General features: G+C 37.8%; 1 protein-coding gene across 2 annotated transcripts in view; it reads right to left on the reverse strand.

Moving 5' to 3' along the window:
- The window catches only part of LOC124502589 (olfactory receptor 10AD1-like), an 88,316-nt gene that overhangs the window by 62,142 nt on the left and 6,982 nt on the right, over positions 1-19,192 (reverse strand). For both annotated transcript variants that reach the window (XM_047067300.1, XM_047067301.1), the window contains exon 2: positions 9,010-9,232. The gene's annotated coding sequence lies outside the window, so the exon portion shown is untranslated. The remainder of the gene's footprint in view (positions 1-9,009; positions 9,233-19,192) is intronic.

The raw sequence follows: 19,192 nt of genomic DNA on the forward strand, positions 1-19,192 counted from the left end.
TTTTAGTTCTTCTTTAAAGAGAAATTTTGCTCTTCCATGCTTCCTGGAAGAAAGTCATACCCAAGTCCTCACACAGTCATATTTGTGGGCTTCCTCCTTTACCCATTCATAAGGGGCAGTTTAGAACAGGCTACTACACCACTGTATTCTCTACACCTTTAAATATATGGCATTCAGCCTTATATTTATTGAGCATCTACTATGCTCCAGACACTCTTTTAGATGCAAGAATTGCAGCAATGAAGAAGACATTCTTACAGATCATAGATTCTGGAGGAAGGGGAAGTCGATTAACAAATCAGTAGGTAAATAAGCAGGACATCATTCAGATAATAACAAATGTTACACTACCTTAGATCGGGTGGTCAGGGAATGACCTGAGACAAGAATGATGTGAAGGAGCAAATATGAAGATTTTGGAACAGAGGGTTCCAGGCAGAGAGAATACAAAGTGTCAAAGTGCTAAGGTGGGAATAAGCTTCGTGAGTTCAAGAAACAGAAAGACTAGAGTGACTGGAGCAGAGTGCAAAGGGCAGAGAAGTGGCAGGGTGGCCAGAGGACAGATCATGTAGATCAGAGAAAGTGTCTGAATTTCATTTTACATGTATAGGGAACAGAATTCTCTAGAGTAGGATTCATAAGAACTTCATCACAGAGTACAGTAAATTAAGAACTGCAGTCACTGGCAGAGTTATTCCTTTTTGATTGAACATTTCTTTTTGCTTTCAGGATAACTTATTACATATCTTGTATGATGTCACCTTTTTGGAAAAACTTCTTAAGAATAAAAAACTTCATTAAAAAATAAGGATTTCTGGCTAAGGAAGAACTTCACTGACAGTTAAACACGAATATTCAATTAATAAGAGCTTTTCAAAAACAAATACATTTATTCTTACAAATAGAATCTACTTAGGTAATTACTAAAATATATTCATGAAGAATACATTCTTAAATAAAATCATAAGAATTCTTCGTATTCTAGAACATGTTCTTATTATTTTTTGTTTTTATAATCTTTCATCTCCTCTCTCTGCTCCTCAGTATCTAGCTATGGTACCAAGAGATGGTGTAAAGAAAACAGAACATTATTTAAAATGCTATTAGGCAACAAATGATTTTTTAAAAACTTTAAATAATAGTAAATAGCTAAAATAAAGAGGTAAATTTGTTGGAGTGCCTGGGTGCCTCAGTCAGTCCGACTTCAGCTCAGGTCATGATCTCACGGTTCAAGAGTTGCCGCCTGCATTAGGCTCTGTGCTGACAGCTTGGAGCCTGGACCCGGCTTCAGATTCTGTGTCTTCCTCTCTTTCTTCCCCCTCCCCTGCTCATGCTCTGTGTCTCTGCCTCTCAAAAATAAATAAAGATTAAAAAAAACTTTTAAGAGGTAAATTTGTCAAAATGATGATTTCATGACAATGCAGCAAACTGGCCATTTGCTTTTGTTGCACTGGCATCCTATATATTGTTAATGAATTAATTGAGGGCTAATAAGAGAGGTCAAAGTTCATGGAAGCCAGAATATTGTAGTTTGAATACAAACATCTAATTTAGCAGAAGGATTTTTTTTGAAAGATACAAACCTACAGAGTAAACAAAAGATAAAACATCAGCACAATATATTTTAGAAACTGAAGGCTGATAGATGCATGGTATCTGATTTTGCAGAACTAAGAAAGACAAATTCCAGGCCACCAGCTAGGCAGGGGCATGGGGCTAAGAACAAATTGTGATGTGCAAAATCCTCTGGAACTGAGAATGAAAAGTGTGGAGTGAAGGCTAAAATGGGAAGAACTAGTTGAAAGTTACTTAAAAAATTTTTTTAATCCTTCATCCTTTCCCTCACTGCAATAGCTCTGAGACCATCTCTTACCCATCCTAGCAGAAAATTGGATATTTATTCTTTGGAGGAAGTAAACAGAGTGATTTTGTCTCAGCTACAATAGTTCTATTTGAAGGCATTAATATTACCCCAAAAATAGGGGGATTAAAGAAAGATATGTTTCCTAGATGTTAAGATTCTCAGATCTCCTCTCCCATTTAACTCCCAGAGTGCTGGCAGCCACATCTTTAGCCTCCAAGTAGAAGACCAGAAGAGTCTTCTCTGATGAATCAGAGCAACCAGAGAGGAAGGACCTAAACATATTGATATCAGGACTTCCTAACCAAAGACCCAACCAGTGTAACCAATAAAAAAGCTCATAGTTAACAAGTCCCCACTAAAGCATTTTGGAATTTCAATCTATACTTTAGCCTTCTACTCTACATATGAACAGACAACGAAGTATTACCAGGCAAATGAGAAAACTTCCAATATGAGAAATAAAGGCCAAATCAAACTAATAGTAACAAAGGTGGGCGGGGAGGCAACTTGGAGGAAACAGAGAATGTGCATAGAAAAGAAAACCAAAGGTCAAAATTCAGACACTCAGAGGATGAAATGCATCCATGAAGCAAGTATAGGATGCTAAGAAAAGGAATATTTAGAAGACAAACGAAGGGCTCTTAGAATTAAATATGATATAGAAACACAATACAAGAGTTGGAAAATAGTATCTCTCAGGAAGTGAGGCAAAGAGCCAAAGAGATTATCATATGGGAGGAAATCATCATCAAAATCATTTAAAATTTTTTTCTTAGAACCAAAAAATTTCTTAGAATTTCATGAATTTCCAGATTGAAGGGTCCACAAAATGCTCAGTGTGATAAAGAAAATAGAAATACACCACGGTATATCACTGTAAAACTACAGTACACTGGGACAAAGAGAAGATTTTGTAAGCTTCCAGATAGATAGAAATATAGAAAAATAGATAAAATAGGTAAGATAAAAAGAATCAGAAACAGAAATGCTTCTCAAAAGCAACTCCAGAATCTACAAAATAATGGGTAAATACCACAGAAAAAGAATATATCCAACCTAGAATACTAAACCCAGTGAAACTACCAATCAAGTGTGAGGGTAGAATAAAGACATTTCTGACATGCAAGTTCTTACTTTTACCTCCCATGCACTTTTTCTCAGAAGATACTACAGGATACTTTACTCCAAAAAAAGGGAGTAGACTAAGAAAGGAGTAACATATGGGATGCAGAACGTAGGAGATCCCACAAGAGAGAGGTGAAAGAATCCCAATGATGAAGAGATATCCTAAAATGAGACTTATGTACCAGACTAGAGCAGTGTGATTCAAAAGTCATACATATTAAGTGCTGCTATCCCAATTCCCTCTGTCATTATGCCATTTTTAAAATCTTGACAAAGCTACTAGTAAGTATATTCCATCAGAAAAAAAGGAAGGCATGAGATCCAAGAAATTGGTAATTCAAATCAGGACAAAGCCAAGGGGAATTCTTAGGATAGCAGTAAAGGGAAGTCTCAGAATCACAGCGGCACAGCAGGATCAAAGGAGTAGAATAAATCTCTAGGGAGAGCCTCTCTCTCTCTCTTTCTTTCTCATTTATACACACACACACACACACACACACACACACACACACACACACACACTGGAACTGATAGATTAGCTGAGGAAGTTGCCCTTGTGGGAATCTGTAATGAAAAGTTTTTGGAAGACAAGATGTCAGAAGAAATAGCAATTGGTAAAGGAAAATTTATGTAAAAACTGTGAAAAGATAAAGCAATTACCAATGTTAGTGAAGAGGTAAGAACGTAATCACAGTACATTACAATAATCTAATAGAATATCTGGACAGACAATAATAATGTAAATACTGAATGCTGACTTAACCAAAAACTCTATATAACTCTACTGGGAAGATGGGGAAAGAAAAGTAGAGAGTTATGGAAGCAGAGCAAAGCTATATTTTCTCTACCATTCCTATCTATCATAATTGGAAGTCAAAGGACAATGTCAAAAATAAATGAATGAAAAAGATATTTGGAAATTTGTAGATAGGCAAACAGAGATATATGAAAGCCAGAAGACACAGTTAGAAAGGAGTCCAAAGTTGTTGTCTCTGGGCAGGAAGACTTGAAGAAGTAAGAAGGAGTGGCGTAGAAAGCCATTATATTTATAGTAAGTCTTTCAATGTTACTTGACTTCATTCTTATTGCACGTATTACATTAATCAAAACTGAAAGTAGTATTTAAAATCCCTGGGTTCCCAAGGGATACAGGAGTACTGATGCATAGGGGCACTTGTACCCCAATGTTTATAGCAGCACTCTCAACAATAGCCAAATTATGGAAAGAGCCTAAATGTCCATCAACTGATGAATGGATAAAAAAATTGTGGTTTATATACACAATGGAGTACTACGTGGCAATGAGAAAGAATGAAATATGGCCCTTTGTAGCAACATGGATGGAACTGGAGAGTCTTATGCTAAGTGAAATAAGCCATACAGAGAAAGACAGATACCATATGGTTTTACTCTTATGTGGATCCTGAGAAACTTAATAAAAACCCATGGGGGAGGGGAAGGAAAAAAAAAAAAAGAGGTTAGAGTGGAAGAGAGCCAAAGCATAAGAGATTCTTAAAAACTGAGAACAGGGGCGCCTGGGTGGCGCAGTCGGTTAAGCGTCCGACTTCAGCCAGGTCACGATCTCGCGGTCCGTGAGTTCGAGCCCCGCGTCAGGCTCTGGGCTGATGGCTCGGAGCCTGTTTCCGATTCTGTGTCTCCCTCTCTCTCTGCCCCTCCCCCGTTCATGCTCTGTCTCTCTCTGTCCCAAAAATAAATAAAAACGTTGAAAAAAAAAATTAAAAAAAAAACAACTGAGAACAAACTGAGGGTTGATGGGGGGTGGGAGGGAGGGAGGGAGGGAGGGAGGGGAGGGTGGGTGATGGGTATTGAGGAGGGCACCTTTTGGGATGAGCACTGGGTGTTGTATGGAAAGCAATTTGACAATAAACTTCATATATTGAAAAAATAAATAAATAAATAAATATTAAATATTGTCACCCTTGAAAAAAATAAAATAAAATAAAATAAAATTCCTGGGTTCCAAGAGAGATCATAATGCCTGATTTTGGCCTATATTTAATTGGATATTCACTCTGAATATCCAGCTTGATATCCCCTTTTAAATGCCCACAGTTTACACCCCACTCTGTACTTCCCAAATGCACAATGAAATCTTATGAACATAGAATAGGAATGAGCAAACTACAGCCCTCAGGAAAAATTGGCCTGCCACCTGTTTTTATATGAACTGTGAATAAAAGTGGATTTTCCAATTTTAAATGGTTGAAAAAAAATCAGAAGAAGAATAATATTTTGTGACACATAAAATTATATGAAATTCATATTTCAATGTGCATGCTTATTTGTTTACATTTTGTCTGTGGCTTTTATGCTACAGTGGCACAGTTGAGTAGCTGTGATAGTGACTATGGATAGCAAAGTAAACAATATTTACTATCTGGTCCTTGATAGAAAATGTTTGCCAACTCATGACTTAGAAGCTTAGTAAGACAGGATAGGTATATGTAGGACCATCTATCCTCTATTAGCACTATTCTGAAATTACATTCCAGAAATACACACACATATAAACAAATGCATACTACAAACTATCAGAAAATTATCTTCCCTAGGTTCACCATTGAAGCTTTTTGTCAGATTTCATCATAGCAATTCCCTGGCAGTCCCCACTTCCCAGCATTATGATTTCTGAATTAACGCATAGCCTGTCATCTTCTCAATAAGAAACAAAGAAAAACTTACTTAGGGATTACATTGAATGTGTAGATTTCTTTGGGTAGTATAGACATTTTAACAATATCTGTTCACCCATTCCATGAACATGTAATGTTTTTCCATTTCTTTGTGTCTTCTTCGATTTCTCTCATAAGTGTTCTATAGTTTTCAGAGTACAGATCTTTTACCACTTTGGTTAGGTTTATTCCTAGGTATCTTATGTTTTTTGATGCAACTGTAAATGGGATTGATTTCCTGATTTCTCTTTCTGCTGCTTCATTTTTGGTGTATATAAATGCAACAGAATTCTGTATGTTGATTTTATGTCCTGTGACTTTGCTGAATTCATGTATCAGTTCTAGCAACTTTATAGTGGAGTCTTTGGGTTTTCCATGTGGAGAATCATGTCATCTGTGAAGAGTGAATATTTGACTTCTTCCTTGCTGATTTGGATGCCTTTTATTTCTTTTTGTTGTCTCATTGCTGAGGCTAGGACTTCCAGTACTATTTTAACTAACAGTAGTGAGAGTGGACATCCCCATCATAATCAAAATAACACCATCAATTTTCACAGAGCTAGAACAAACAATTCTAAAATTTGTGTGGAACCAGGAAAGACCCCGAATAGCCAAAGTAATGTTGAATAAGAAAGGCAAAGTGGAAGGCATCACAATTCTAGACATCAAGCTATATTACAAAGCTGTAATCATTAAGCAGTATGGTACTGGCACAAAAACAGACACATAGATCAATGGAAAAGAATAGAAAACCCAGAAATGGACCCACAACTATATGGTAAACTAATCTTCGACAAAGCAGGAAAGACTATCCAATGGATGGATACCTGGATAGCTCAGTTGGTTAAGTGTCCAACTTCAGCTCAGGTCATGATCTCACCATTCGCAGTTTCAAGCCCCACATCAGGCTCTCTGCTCTCAGCCCAGAACTCGCTTCAGATCCTCTGTCCACTCCCTCTGCCCTTCCCCTGCTTATGCGTGCCCTCTTTCTCTCAAAAAATAAATAAACATTAAAAAAAAGAGTATCCAATGGAAAAAAGACAGTCTTTTCAACAAATGATGTTGGGAAAACTAGACTGCAACACGCAGAAGAATGAAATTGGACCACTTTCTTACACCATACACAAAAATAAATTCAAAATGGGTAAAAGATCTAAATGTGAGACAGGAAACCATAAATATCTTAAAAAAGAACATAAGCAGCAACCTCTTTGACATCAGCCATAGCAACTTCTTACTAGACATGTCTCCTGAGGTAAGGGAAACAAAAGCAAAAATGAACTACTAGAACTTCATCAAGATAAAAAAGCTTCTGCACATGAAAGACACCATCGACAAAACTAAAAGGCAGCCTATGGAATAGGAGAAGATATTTGCAGATGACATATGTGATAAAGGACTAGTATCTGAAATACATAAAGAACTTACCAAATTCAACACCCCAAAAATAAATAATCCAGTTAAGAAATGGGCAGAGGACAGGGCACCTAGGTGGCTTAGTCGGTTAAGTGTCCGACTTCAGCTCAGGTCATGATCTCACAGTTTGTGAGTTTGAGCCCCACGTCGGGCTCTGTGCTGACAGCTTGGAGCCTGGAGCCTGCTTTGGATTCTGTTTCTCCTCTCTCTGTCCCTCCCTGACTTGTGTTCTGTCTCTGTCTCTCAAAAATAAATGAATGTAAAAAAAAATTTTTTAAAAAAGAAATAGGCAGAAGACATGAACAGACACTTCTCCAAAGAAGGCATAAAAATGGATAACAGACACATGAAAAAATGCTCAACATTACTAATCATTTGAGATATACAAGTCAAAACCACAAGGAGATAACACTTCACACCTGTCTGAATGGCTAACATTAACAACTCAGGAAACAACATGTGGGCGAGGATGCAGAGAAAGGGGAACCCTGTTGCACTGTTGGAGGGAATGCAAACTGGTGCAGCCACTCTGGAAAATAGCATGGAGGTTCCTCAGAAAGTTAAATACAGAACTACCCTAAGACCCAGCAATTGCACTACTAGGTATTTATCCAAAGGATACAAAAATACTGATTCAAAGGGGTACATGCACCCTAATGTTTATAGAAGCACTAACAATAATAGCCAAATTATGGAGACAGCCAATGTCCATTGACTGATGTATGGATAAAGAAGATGTGGTATATATGTACAGTGGAATATTGCTCAGCCATCAAAAAGAATGAAATCTTGCTATTTTCAACAATGTGGCTGGAACTAGAGTGTATTATGCTAGGTGAAATAAATCAATCAGAGAAAGGCAAATACCATTTGACTTCACTCATATGTGGATAACCATAGAGGAAGGGAAGGAAGAATAAAAATGAAATAAAAACAGAGAAGGAAGCAAACCACAAGAGACTCTTAACTATAGAGAACAAACTGAGGATTGCTGGAGAGGAGGAGGGTGGGGGAATGGGCTAAGTGGGTGATGGGCATTAAAGAGGGCACTTGTTGCTACCATTTTTTTTGAGAGAGAGAGAGAGAGAGAGAGAGAGAGAGAGAGAGAGAGAGAGAGAGAGCGCGAGCGCACACATGCGTGCAAGCAGGAAAGGGGCAGAGGGAGAAGGAGAATCTCAAGCAGGCAGCCTCCATGCCGAGCACAGAGCTCAACATGGGCTGGATCTCACAATTGTGATGTCATGACCTGAGCCAAAATCAAGACCCTTAACCGATTGAGCCATCCAGGAACCCTAAGGAGGGCACTTGTGATGAGCACTGGGTGTTATATGTAAGTGATGAATCACTGAATTCTACTTCTGAAACAAATACTACACAATATGTTGAATAACTTGAATTTAAATAAAATCTTGGAAGAAAAAAAATAAAAGATGTTATTTGAAAAAAAGGAAAAAAAAAAGAAAAACTTACTTAGGACCTGACTGTAAGAAAATTGGGTATACCATCTTTCGGTCTCTAGAATTACTATCATCAGGAAGAGAAGGAAACTAGGAAGGTGAGTGATCTAGAGAAGAAGAAAGTAATTAGAAATAAGGAATATTCTTATTTTCTTCATTACAAAAGGGTCTATCTTCCCAAAGGTAATATTACTAGGAAAATGAAAACTGAAATGTATTTTTTATGTGTTTTTCATCCTTGATTTGAAATCTAGATCTGTTCTCCATAAAATTGATTCTAGAAAGATAGTTTGCCTTCAAGACCATCTGTTGCTTGGCCCTAGGATGGTCCCAAACTGAATTTGCTTCTCAGAAAGTGAGAGTAAGAAGTTTGGGTTGAGGGAAGAAGGAGAAAGGTCATAACCTGTTTTCTGTCTATATTGGGCTTAAATAACAGACATTTCTACTCACTTACCTGGACTTTCCCTATTCCTCCAATCTGGGATACAGATATTGTGACTCCTCTTCTTAGGAAAGTTCTTCAAATTATGGTTTAGTTTTCTGTACTGGGGAAGTCAGTAATGCCAATTCCATCGAGTTTCTGGTCCTATTTCTGTATTTAGACTTGAAGACCATTCCTTGTTGCTATAGAATTCAGGGTTAAGACTTCTTGGAAAACTGGCTTGAGATGCATAGACCTGAGGAAAAGAGAAGGGGAAAGAGAAAATAGAGTCCTGTTTTCAGGGGTTATTAGGGATATTAAATAAATTTCCAAAAGACTTTGGCCTAAACCTAAAACTAGGATCTCCTGAGATATAGCGTACTGAGAGTTAGAAGAAGGACCTTCCAATCTCTTCTCAACTTTGTTGCCCTGTATTCATGCCTTCTAGTGTCATGTATTCCCATCATGACCTCTGCTATGCTACAGTAGTTGATAACTATAAGCAAAGAGACAAATTAATATTAGAGGTATAGGGCCTTAGGAAAGAATCACAAACTTCTCTAAAAAGATTAGAGGCCCAAGAGAAATACAAATCTTGTAACACACAGCAAGGATACTGGCCCAAAGATACATAAATCTCTTCCTCACTGCTGCTTGTTTTTTTCCTTTTTGGAAGAAAATCCTCAAGAATATTTTCCAGTATTCCACATACTTAATTTGTGTGTGTCCTTATGGGAAACAAAGAGCCAATGAGCTCTATTCCTTCTCTTCAACTCTGCCCTTCTAGACTCCCTCTCTCCTGGATAACCCAAGTGCCCTATCTCACCTACTATGTGAACTTCCAGGACTCTTTCTGCAAGTTTTCTCTTATGTCATGGTTACAAATCCTCATCAATTTTTGGATTCTGCTACTGAACACAGAACTAGATATCCTTGGGCAGAACATTAAGAATCTGCTCCTGTCCTTCCAGTATGTGTTCCTTGGTGTAATTTTGACTTCAACCCCTCAAGGCATAACTGCCAGAATTGAGTCAGAGCTAATTCAAAGAAGCTATGGAAAGAAATATTTGGGCCGAAAGAGCCCCCATTTATGCTGAACTCCTGATTCCAGGGAGGATGTTCCTGAGTTTCAACACAGGTTACTCTTCTGTCTCCAATGCCTGGCCATTATCTAGCTTGGAGGACAACTGTAGGCCAGGGGAAAAGCCATCTTTTAAGAAAATAGATATGGACTCTCAGAAGTCCAGCCTGGCATATACAGGAACTTTATGGAAATTAAACACCATCTTAATTTACATGCTGGCATTCCAAATTCTGACTACATACCTCCTGCTAACCATTCCCTCAGAAAAGAGATTTTCCCCAGAACTTCCTCTAAACACTTCTTTTTGTGTTTCTTACTTTTTACTTCTTACTTTTTACTTACTTCTTACTTACTTCTTACTTTTTCAAACACAACTCAGGGACATTTGGGGACCTGAAGCTCAAAATCCTTGAACCCATGTACCCTTCACCATGTGTTAAGTGATTTTTACTCTGGTAAAAATCTCATGTGTATTCGACCCCAGCCTGATAAAGTATCAGTACTCCCATTTAATAGATAAGAAAACTCAGAGAAGTAATTTATGTCAGATTTAATGATCAAGCTGGGACTTGAATCTAGGCTTTCCTAAGGCTAAGACCTCTGCTTTTTCTAAATCCCATGCTGCTGATTATCATTGAATTAGGAATTCAATTTCTGAAGGTATCTAAGAAGAAAATAATAAAATCCTCTAACTCTATCATTTCATAGTTTAGCTTAATGTTTATTTATTTTTGAGAAAGTGAGATAGGGCATGAGTGGCAGAGGGGCAGAAAGAGAGGGAGACACAGAATCAGAAGCAGGCTCCAGGCTCTGAGCTGTCAGCACAGAGCCTGAAGCGGGGCCCGAACCCATGAACCGCTAGATCATGACCCGAGCCGAAGTCGGACACCCAACCAACTGAGCCACCCAGGCGCCTCTCATAGATTAGCTTAGAACTTATAATAATAATAATCACTACAAGGAAGAGGGGACATAAAATAGAAGGGATAATACAGCTTAGGTTAGAGCATAGGACACATTTGAATATGTCTACTTTACCAATTTCATGGGTCCCAGGCTCCTTATCACTGGAGATTCAGTTATTCCTCACAACCCAAAGCTCATGGGAAAGGTAAACTTACTTTGTATAGCCAACTTACATAAGAAACTCCCCAGATGTAGAGACATCCATTTGTCTAGGCAGAAAGCCAGAATTCTGACGACACTTTTCCCTGACACTACCTCCCTAGCCTTTATTCACTCTCAGAAGTGTGAGAAGCTGATCTCCACACCTCATTGGCTTGCCTGTAGGTAAATCATTGGAGAATGAGCCCTGGGTACTAGTTTCAATGCTGTTGCTATGTCATGGTAGGACCTTGATTGAGCTCATTATCTCTCGGTTTTTTTCTTCAGTGAAATGAGGGAGTGTTCAAGAGCTACTATGGGGAGTCAAGCAATGGGAAAGGACAGACCCATAGATCCTCTGACCCAAACCATATATTTCTTCCCTTCAAGTCGGTACCCCATAATGGGTAATCACTTTTACCCTCAGAGGCCTTTACCATATTAGGTTCCACAAAGGCCACAAACCTACTGGCTTCTTTGTGCCAAGCACTGTGCTAAGCATCTTCACAGACTTGAGTTTTCCCATTAGCACTCTCCGGGGAAAAAGAAACAGAAACCAAACACAACCTCACTCCCTCACTCCAATGCTTAGGTGAGCAAAATAAAACTCCTAGTCGGTTTCTGGAACCCTCAGTAGTTTCAAAGAAAGAAACTGAAGGAGAGCAGCCCCTGATCTTCAGGAGGGTGAAATTTAGGAATCTGTCAAATTCTACCCCAGATTGTCTGTAGCCATCATCTCACCCATTTCTTATTCTATGTCTCATTAATAAGGAGCACAACAGACTCTTCCTTCTGAGGCAAATGACTGAGACAGTCCTGGGGCTGAGTGGCCTCCTAGTTCCATTTAAGAAGCCCTGAGACTACATTCCCCACAAGCTACGGCTCCACTTCCGTTTGCAGATTCCCCCTCCCCACCAAGGGGGCGCGCATGCTCTGACCCATTGGATGGTTCAGATTAGACTCACCCAGGTTTCAGAATATGGGAAAGTACTCAAAAGATAGGTACTTTTGGCTTTTATCCACTCTTGGCACCTAATCTTTCTCCAGCACCTCTTGCGGTAGCCTCGGGACCCTGCATGGTCCCTTGGTCCTGATGCCTGTGGTACCTGGAGGACAGGAGTCCACTACGTTATGTCCCCTCAGCCTTAATGCAAGAGGGAGCCAGATCTCCTAGGAAAGGGATTTTGCAAAACTGCCCGGAAATTACTTATGCAGTTTGCATAATTTTAGTTTTAAGTGTAAATAGGTGGGGTGAAAATTATGAAAGGGAGTGAGGCAAGCAGTCAGTTTCTTAGCCATTGGAAAGCATAGCTGAGGGTGCAGACCTGAAAAACCCGCCCCATTGCCACGGCAACAGCCCAAGGACTACAATTTCTGGTTTCTTTCATTCTCAAATCAAATCTCAAATACACCGATAAAGGCCCACCAAATAAGATCTGGCCTTTGCTCTCCAGGAGATGAAGTAAGGAGAATAGGCAGTCAGTTGATAAATATTAAACTTCTACTGTGTAGGCAACATACTAGACATGGAAGTAAAATAAATAAATGCTGCCCTTGCTTTCAAGCAAACTAGTCTAAGACAAGTGATGATTGTTGTGATGTGTGCTATGGGAACAAAACACAATGACTCCTAACCCATACTGTTGAAATGGAGAGGTAGAAAGAGTCAAGGAAAGCGACCCAGAGAAAGTGATGGGTGTGAATAAAGTCCTAAAGTGTCCCTAGGTTTGGAAAGAACTTCAGCCTTCATTATCTACACACAAAGTTAAAGCCCAGATGGATTAAAGAATGAAACAATAAAAACAACTTTAAAAATATGTAGGATATTATTTTTATGACCTAAGGCAGGGAAACAAGTCACAAAACTAAGAAGCCATAAAGGAGAAGACTGATAAAACAGACAACATAAAATAAGCAACTTATCAATAATAGAAGATACCATAAACAAGGTTAAGAGATAACAGAAAGACAAGGGGAAAGTATCTGTATCATGAATGAGAGCAATCAATATCTAGAGGTCTGTGTCCACCAGCCAAAAGTGCCAGGAAACCTGTAGGTAAGCAGAGTCGGATTTTTACATGCTGCAGCAAGAGAGACTATGCACCATGGGGAACCTGTGGGGGGTTAAGAGGGGATTAAGAGGAATTGGCTTGTGATTTGGGCTTGTGTTAAGTTTGGGGAGAGTCTGCCAGAACGTGGGGCAATTCCATGACTGGATAATTTAATTATCCAGAGGTGGGAGGACTTGAATAGAACTGAAACTGTAATTGATAAAGCAGTAGCAGGCCCTTGTATTAGCTGGGTGAAGGGGATGTTTGGTCATTTTTTTGTAATTTGCACAGTGTTATTTTTATCTGTGCTCAGACATGATTACAGAGTGGTAGTATTTTTGACTTGCTCCAACAGAGTCACAAATAGCCTTGTTTGATGTAGGTGTTCTCTGAAATTGTTTCTATTAAGTAGGGAACTTCTGGGCCTAGGTTCTAGTTATAGGCTAGCTTCTATCTGACATTCTGTCATTTTCTTTCTTGTAGAATGTATAAAGACCTTCTACAAGTCAATAATAAAACAATATAAAACATTACAGAAAAATAGAAACAATTCACAAAAGAAATACAAATGAAAAATTAAACACATGAAAGGATGTTCAACTGCACCAATGGGAAAATGCAAATTAAAACAGTAAAACACTATTGGCATTAATTTAAATCGGTTCAGCCCTTTCAGAGAGCAATTTGACAATATCTACCAAGACATTGTATGCATACACCCTTCAACCAGGAATTCCATTTCTAGAGATCTCTTCTAATGAGTTATATGCACATGTACACAAAGAGGAATATAAAGAGAGACTTACTGTAACATGTTTGTAATAGTAAAAACTGTCAAAGGGGCATAATTAAATAAACCCTGGAATATTGTAATAGGTATATTAGCAGGCACTAATCCAGACTAGTTGACTTGGCCAAATGATTGTCAAAATACAGTACCTATACAGAAAACAGCTCCTATGGGAATGCAAGATTTTCCAAAAGTACCCAGGCTCTCTGACTTATTTTAAAATTATATGAGGGCTTGCAAGGGGGAGTCTGGTTACTCTTATGTACAAGTGCTGCCAGCCTTCTAAACTGATTTAGTGACCTTGGTGACATGTTAATACTGCTTTAAAAAGCTCTTGTTATTTTTAATTACCGAGTAATGTGAGCATCAGACCCTTTTATTTTATTCCTGAGCCTTACTCCATTCCTGAGCTTTCTTACAATTCTGGACTTTGCCAGAGAGGGTCAAGGTTTGGGCAAGGTTTGAAGAAGAATAAGGTCAGGGAGGAATGTATAATAAATTCATAGGATGTATAATCTATTCAATTAAATATTTAAACTGTTTCTATTGACTTAACTTTCACTAAAGGTTAATTTTAATATTTCCACTTTCTTCTGGAATATCTCCTTTTATTAACTCAAATGTAGAGTGCCCAAAACCAAATATATCACTTCCTCTCACAATGAGCCATTATTTAATAATTAACACAGAACTTTCAGAAGATCAAACTCTAGGCCTATCCTGTTCTCACTGCAAAAAGACCAAAGCCTAACAAGCCCTTCTTAAATTTTGACAAAAATGTATTCCACAGTTGCAGATCTCATCTGACCTTATCCAAGTAACTCCACCATAAAGAAGAGAATGAAAAATGTAACAAAGGAGCAAGTTCAAGAAGGATCAAGTGCTAAAGACAAGTGAGGACAACAGGACTCGGGCATATCTCAAGGTTGCAGTGTGGTAAGGATTAGGCTCCAAATGAAATTGCCACATAGACTTTGAAGTGATTTTGTAGAGAGAGATAAGAATAAGGGCTTCAGTAGGTTGGCTGAAGGAGTTCACTGTATAACACTATGATGACAGGTAAACTTGATGGTAGAAAGCCTATGAATATACTCAAGAGTTTAGAACCAATTAGAAGATACAAGAAAAGCACAGTTGCTGTAATATGACTGGATCCAAACAGTATTACAACTAGGTTAATGTTACAGCTCTTGAGAGTGTTAGGAGGTAACACTGTTAGGAGAATAATAATAGTGATGATAATAATACATATTATAGCCAAACTTTTTACATGCCTAATATGTTGTAAGGCTGTAAGTACTTTATAATCATTCATTTAACCAATATTTATTGAACACCTAGTATGTGCTTCTCAGCACAATACTAGTTGAGAATAGGGTGGTTAACAAGTCAGAGAAGATTCTTGTCTTATTGGGGTTTTTGTCTGTTTGTTTCAGGTGTAGAATTTAGTGATTCACCACTTAAATACAACTCCCAGTGCTCATCACAAGTGCCCTCCTTAATACCCACCACCCATCTAACCTATCTCCCTGATCACCTCCCCTCCACTAACTCTCAGTTTGTTCTCTATAGTTAAGAGACTTTTTTCTGGTTTTCCTTTTTCTTTCTTTCCCCCTATGTTCATCTGTTTTGTTTCTTAAATTCCACATGAGTGAAATTATATGATATTTGTCTTTTTCTGACAGACTTACTTAGCATAGTACTCTCTAGCTCCATCAACATCATTGCAAATGGCAAGATTTCTTTCTTTTTGATGGCTGAGTAATATTCCATTGTGTATATATACCACATTATCCATTCATTAGCGATGGACATTTGGGCTTTTTCCATAATTTGGCTATAGTTGATGATACTGCTATAAACATTCAGGTGTATGTATCCCTTCAAATCAGTATTTTTGGGTAAGTACCTAGTAGTACAATTGCTGAGTCCTAGGGTAGTTCTATTTTTAACTTTTTGAGGAACCTCCATATTGTTTTCCAGAGTGGTTGCACCAGTTTGTATTTCTACCCACAGTGCAAGAGGGTTCCCCTTTCTCTGCATCCTTGCCAACATGTGTTGTTTCCTGTGTTAATTTTAGCCATTCTAACTGGTGTGAGGTGATAGCTCACTGCACTCTCGATTTGCCTTTCCCTGATGACAGCTGATGTTGAGCATCTTTTCATGTGTCTGTTAGCCATTTGGATGTCTTCTTTGGAAAAATGTCTATTCATGTCTTCTGTTCATTTCCTAACTGCATTATTTACTTTTTGGGTTTTGAATTTGGGTAAGTTGTTTATAGATTTTGGATACTAATCCTTTATCAGATATGTCATTTGCAAACACCTTCTCCCATTCCATAGGCTGCCTTTTAGTTTTGTGGATTGTTTCCCTCACTGTGCAGAAGCTTTTTATCTTGATGACGTTCCAATAGTTTTTTATTTTGTTTACCTTGCTGCCAGAGACATGTCAGTAAGAAAATTGCTATAGCCTATGTCAAAGAGGTTACTGCCTGTGTTATCCTCTAGGATTTTCATTGTTTCAGGTCTCACATTTTAGATCTTTCATCCATTTTGAATTTATGTTTGTGTATGGTGTAGGAAAGTGGTCCAGTTTCATTCTTCTGCATGTTGCTGTCCAGTTTTCCTAACACCATTTTTGAAGAGATTTTTTTCCCATTGGGTATTCTTTCCTGCTTTGTTGAAGATTAGTTAACCATATATTTGTGGGTTGATTTCTGGGTTTTCTATTCTTTTTCATTGATCTCTGTGTCTGTTTTTGTGCCAGTACCATACTGGCTGAATTACTAGAGCTTTGTAATATAACTTGAACTCTGGAATTATGATGCCTCCAGCTTTGCTTTTCAAGATTGCTTTGGCTAACAAATTCTAGCTCTGTGAAAAATCTGGTGGTATTTTTATATGGATTGTATTAAATGTGTAGATTAATTTGAATAATATAGACATTTTAACAATATTTGTTCACCAAGTCCATGAGCATGGAATGTTTTTCCATTTCTCTGTGTCATCTTCACTTTATTTCATAAGTATTTTATAGTTTTTGGAGTACAGATCTTTTACCTCTTTGGTTAGATTTCTAAGTATCTTATGGTTTTTGGTGCACTTGTAAATGGGATTGATTTTTCAATTTATTGTTCTGCTGCTTCATTATTGGTGTATAGAGATGCAACAGATTTCTGTACATTGATTTTGTATCCTGTGACTTTACTGAATTTGTGTATCAGTTCTAGTAAGGTTTTTTTTGGTGTGTGTGTGTGGTCTTTTGGATTTTCTACATAGAGTATCATGTCATCTGCAAATAGTGAAAGTTTGACTTCTTTACCCATTTGGATGCCTTTTATTTCTTTTTGATGTCTAATTGCTGAAGCTAGAACTTCTAGCACTATGTTAAATAACAGTGGTGAGAGTGGACATCCCTGTCTTTTTCCTGACTGTGGAGGAAAAACTCTCAGTTTTTCCCCATAGAGGATGATTATTAGCTGTGGGACTTTCATATGTGGCCTTTATGATGTTGAGGTATGTTCCCTCTATCCCTACTTTGTTGAGGGTTTTTATGATGAATGGATGTTGTACTTTGTCAAATGCTTTTACTGCATCTATTGAAATCATCATATGGTTCTTATCCTTTCTTTTATTAATGTGGTGTATCATGTTGATTGATCTGTGAATATGGAACCATCCTTGCAGTCATTGGACTTATTTTCTAGTGGATTTAATAAGTTATATAATGATTTCAACAATGTATCATAGGTAGTATTAAACCTATTTTTAAAATAAGGAAACCTAAGGAGCAGAGAAATTAAATAACTTTCTAAAAATCACAAGTGTAGAAAGGTGTCAGAGTTGGAAAATGAACCCAGATGGTCTGACTTCAAAGTCACTTCAAAGCCTTTATAGTATGATCATGGTTAATTTTTCAAGGGCAATAATATATTTCTATTTGTGTATCAAGGAGTTCTTAAATTTTGAGGGGAAAAGAAAGGTCCCAATCACTACTCAAAAGGAAAACTTCTTCTTAGGTCCAAGACCAATTAGAGACATTTGTGATAGCCTGAATCTTAGAGTTCAACACCAAGAGCAAAGCAAAATTACCTTTTGTAATTCTTGACAGAGAAACAACAAATGTGTGGGATTTCCACAAATGGAATGTAGTGAGAAAGAAAAAACTACCCCTAATATCCAGGAACTGCTTTGACACTCACAGATAAGCTATGGTGTCTTCTATTTGGACATAATCTCACAAGGATATCCACTTCAGACACCTTGTACAACCCACAATGCCAAACATTTCCCTGTCAACTAAATGAATTAATGCTACTTCTTTACCAATTACATCTTTGCCTCTGCCCTAGTTTATGCTCCCCATAGATAAAATTTATTAATACCCAATCATAGTGTTGCCTTGATTTTTAGAACCACCAAGTCTAAAACCTCCACTTCCTCAGACTCTCCCCCCAAATTACCAAACAAAGCCCAAATCCCAAAATAAATTCTTTCTAACATCCTCTTACTGAGACACTCCACAGCTCCTTGTGGTACATGTTCTCTCTTGCTATGAGTGAGTAAAAGATCCAACTTGTTTAACTGCAGGTGTTCCTGCAGCCTTTGGCTGAAGAACACTGACAGTAGCATTAATGATAAGTAACTGCTGGTTTATTTCACCAGTTATTGCCTATGCTATATGCAAAGTGATATTTTAGGTTTTAGGGAGTATTTGTGCAAAGGAGCTTATAATCCATTGAGGATACAAGATAAGTACACTAATGAGGCACAAAGTGCATGGATTTTAAGAAGAAGCAAAGGTTATATTATATTGAGGGAATCAGGACAACTTCATGAAGAGGTGTATTTTGATATTCATCTCAAAGTAGAGGAGGATTCCTGATTTCTACATGTGCAAATAAGAAAGAGGATATTAAGAACCAAGGTAAGTACTATATTTTGCTTTAAGCTACAACAACATTATCAATAAAGCACTAAATGCTCTAGAAATATCAGCCTTATTTATTCCTCATAATATCCACATTTTATGGATGAAATTGAGAGAAGTGAAATCACTTGCCCAAGATCACACATCAAATAAGTGTTAGTGCTGTGATTCAAACCCAAGTTTGCCAGACTTCAGAGTCCATAAATCTTAACCGCTACAACAGAGCAAGCCAGGCTTTGTAAGTAATGGCAACTCTGC

The sequence above is a fragment of the Lynx rufus genome, unplaced genomic scaffold, assembly GCF_022079265.1.
Source record: "Lynx rufus isolate CCGP_SWC_20201006 ecotype Redwood Valley unplaced genomic scaffold, mLynRuf1.p SCAF_7, whole genome shotgun sequence".
In the NCBI taxonomy this organism is placed as follows: domain Eukaryota; kingdom Metazoa; phylum Chordata; class Mammalia; order Carnivora; family Felidae; genus Lynx; species Lynx rufus.